Raw genomic sequence first — 4,070 nt, 5'->3', positions numbered from 1 at the left:
TAATCAACCCCATCCACCCGAAAATTGCCAATTTTTACCAAGGTAAGCACTTTAACCATGATGACAGGTAAAGTTTCTTGAGCACGATACCAAAGGTACAAGGCACCAAACTCTGTTCTAAATGCTCACATACCTCCTGTGTTACTATATGCCATACAACAGATGAGAAAACAGAGACACTGAGATTCAGGGAAGGTCCCAAGGTTATAGAATTGCCCATGAGGGAAGTTGCCTGGCTCCAGTGCCTATGTTCCCAATCATTACACTATGCTGCATCTTAAATGCTATTTCATTTAATTTGCTGCTTTTAAGACTTGAACCATCATCAGAATCACCAGGGAGGCTTATTAAACATATTCCAGGACCCCATCCTTATGGGTGTTGATTCAGCAGGTCTGGGATGAAGCTGGGAATCTGCATTTCTACAAGTGCTCAGATTTTGCAGAAGCTGCTGGTCCAGTGACCACACTTGGAGGAGCAGTCATTTCATCTTCACAGGACTCCTGCACGGAAGATGCTATTACTTCCTCATTTTAAAGGGGGGCTTAAAGATCACCTTATCTGCACAATGCTTGGCACATGGTAGGTGGAAATCAATGCAGTTTGCATAAAGCAAGGAAATGATTTGCCCAAGATCTCGTAGCTTAATGACACTGTGAATATTTAAATATCTACTTTTATTTCAGACAAAAAAACTTTTAAGAACAGTCCACGGAGTCAAGGCTTTCAAATTCTCTGCTTCCCACAAGGTCTAGAATAGCTTCCTGACTACAATGAGCAAACAGGAATTGTGTTAAGTTAAAGTGAAATTAGAACATCGCCCAAGAGTTAAGATTCAAGTAGTTATATTAGATTAGAAAATACTTGTTGTTTTCTTCAAGTGCCTGTTTTTCCTTCATCTATCAAAATTTAGTTTGTCACTACAGATTGCCTTTGCATATATTTTAACATACAGAAGTAATATTTTTCATTTAGACTAACCCTGGAGGCCAGATAAAATGTATAACAGTTTCTTGTTCATTCTTGTTTAACTTGAACAATATACTAATGTGATCAATATCTAGTTCCACTTTCCTCGTTAGTAACAATAAAATATTGCCATCCAGTTATGGTTCCTCAGAGTAACTAAAAGCATTTAAAAAAATGTTTCACTTTGATCACCCTCATGTGTAAAAATTAAGTAGACATTTCTGGAAAATGAAAAGAAATTAATGCACCAAGGTGGGAAATGGAACCCCACCATTACAGGGGCTCTGAGTTCATACAACTTACAAAGTTTTAGGGCCTTTGCATCCCTCGGAAGTTGAGCTAAGCTCTGATGTTCTCAATAATGGATTCACGGAAAATACAGTTTTGTACATTTTCTATCCAAAACTGACCCCAACACCTTCCTTATCTTTCTTTGCTTGACCATTCCCCCAAGACCAAGGGCACAGGGATTGGTGCTGCCTTCACTTCCTTTCCATCACCCTCATCTTCACACCCCACAAGCTGCCCTGCACTCAAGCTGCACCACCGCAGAAGCGGATGCTGTTGGTGAGCTCCCAGGTCCTGAGGCTCTTTACTGGCTCTCTGTGCCCATCTCTTTGATTCTGCCTGCTATGCTTCCATAGTTTCAACCTGAGAGCTGCCTCTGAGACTCAGCATTCTTTCCTCCCAATGCTTGGAAATACGTATCACCCTGGGTTGCCTATAGTCAATGACTGACTGGTACCAAAGGATAAAAGCCCAGTTGACTCGACTTCAAACAAAATCAAAGAAAGCTTATGTCCAGCCTCTGTCATCATCACATTCATTCCACCCACTGCCCCCTCACTCCTAGTAGAAACAAAGTCTTCAGGCCAGGCACGGTGGCTCATGCCTGTAATCCCAACACTGTGGGAGAGATCCCCATCCGAGGTGGGTGGATCATTTGAGGTCAGGAGTTGGAGACCAGCCTAGCCAACATGGTGGAAACCCCATCTCTACTAAAAAATACAAAAATTAGCCGGGCATGGTGGTGCGTGCCTGTAGTCCCAACTACTTGGGAGGCTGAGGCAGGAGAATTGCTTGAACCCAGAAGGCAGAGGTCGCAGTGAGCCGAGATTGTGCCACTGCCCTCCAGTTTATCTCCCTCCAAGTACTTATATGTGTCCTGTGACACAAATGATTGAAGGTATGAGATGGAAAGGCAAAAAAAAAAAAAAAAAAAAAAAAAGAGGAAGTCAGGGCTGGGCATGGTGGCTCATGCCTGTAATCCCAGCACTTTGGGAGGCCAAGAAGGGTGGATCACCTGAGGTCAGGAGTTCGAGACCAGCCTGGCCAATATGGCGAAACCTCCCAAGTAGCTGGGACTACAGGCACCCACCACCACGCCTGACTAATTCTTTGTATTTTTAGTAGAGACAGAGTTTCACTGTGTTAGCCAGGATGATCTGGATCTCCTGACCTCGTGATCCGCCTGCCTCGGCCTCCCTAAGTGCTGGGATTGCAGGCGTGAGCCACTGCACCCAGTGGGCACAGTGCTTTTAAGCATATGGTTGATCAATATGGTGGCAGTGTTGTTACTTACTTTTTTTAATAGTTGAATAATATTCCATTTGTGTGGCTATATCACACTGAAAAAGTCAATTTATAAATTGGTGGACATTTGGGTTGTTTCCACTTTTGGTGGTGCAATAAACATTTATGTACACATTTTCATGTGGACATATGTTTTCAATTCACTTGGATTTATACCTAGGAGTGGAATTGTTATGTCATATAAAAACTGTATGTTTGAGTTTTGAGGAACTGTCAAACTGTGTTTCTCACCCTGGATAATCCCAATTGGCCAATTTTCATGTTCACTGATTCTTCTGCCAGGTCAAATTTGCTGTTGAGCCTCTCCAGTCAATATTTCATTTCAATTATTGAACTTCCCAACTCAAGAATTTTTTGAATTCTTTCTATAATCCTATGTCTATTTAATGAAACATAGCATGAACCCGGATGGCGGAGGTTGCAGTGAGCTGAGATCGTACCACTGCATACCAGCCTGGGTGACAGACTGAGACTCTGTTTAAAATAAATGAATAAATAAATAAAAGAAAGAAGAAAAGAAACGAGGTCTTCTCCAGACTTTCCCTCCATGTGAGCAAATGAGTTCACCTACATGCAGGGATCTGGGAGAAGAGTGTGTGAGTCATGTGATGCTGAGGGTATGGTCCAGAGGAAGCTGGCACAGCGGTGCAGCAGGTGCAGATCTGACAAGGTTAAAGCTCCAGGAAAATGAACAGTGAGGTACAAAGAGATGGAAGAATCTTGGATTTGATTGACAACGCTTGGTGAGAAGACAGGCTGCCATGGGAGGATGTTGCAGTTCCACTGAATGAGTTTCCTAAACCTGAACAAGACAATGTTGGCACCCAGAATCTTCCAAAGAGCAAGAAATGAAGTGGACAGACTTAACCTTACAACACCTCCATGAGAACGTTCCCCTCATTGAAAACTGACACTTGGCTCCTTTCTCATGCATGGATTTTTTAAAAAATACATAGATACAAATGTTTTATTTCAATCTCCTAATTCAAATCTTTGAGTAATAAATCAACACTAAAATATGTATACTTATTTAGTTAGTGGCAGCTATGTGCAGCATGAAAATATTTACAGAATGAAAAGCTGAGATTTCTCAGGAGTGTGGAATATTTGGCTCTATAAATCTAAAACTCTTCATTGAGTAGCTTGTAACTGGATATGATTGGTTAAACATTTGCCTTTAACTCTGATTTTGCTTTACTGTCAAAGTTTATCTCCTCCCAAGTACTTATATGTGTCCTGTGACACAAATGATTGAAGGTATGAGCTGGAAAGGCAAAAAAAAAAAAAGGAAGCCAGGGCTGGGCGTGGTGGCTCACACCTGTAATCCCAGCACTTTGGGAGGCCAAGGAGGGTGGATCACCTGAGGTCAGGAGTTCGAGACCAGCCTGACCAATATGGCGAAACCCTGTCTCTAATAAAAATACAAAAAATTAGCCAGGCATGGTGTGTGGGAGTGGGGGGGCTATAATCTCAGCTACTTGGGAGGCTAAGGCGTGAGAATTGCTTGA

General features: G+C 42.3%; 1 pseudogene; it reads left to right on the top strand.

The window, feature by feature from the left end:
• Nucleotides 1-3,249: 3,249 nt before the first annotated feature.
• Nucleotides 3,250-3,473, top strand: LOC100429552 (anaphase-promoting complex subunit 13 pseudogene; annotated as a pseudogene).
• Nucleotides 3,474-4,070: the final 597 nt, after the last annotated feature.

This window comes from Macaca mulatta, chromosome 10 (genome assembly GCF_049350105.2).
Source record: "Macaca mulatta isolate MMU2019108-1 chromosome 10, T2T-MMU8v2.0, whole genome shotgun sequence".
NCBI classification, from domain to species: Eukaryota; Metazoa; Chordata; class Mammalia; order Primates; family Cercopithecidae; genus Macaca; species Macaca mulatta.
The sequence above is the reverse complement of the archived record's forward strand: the minus strand, read 5'-3'. Positions and strand labels throughout refer to the sequence as shown.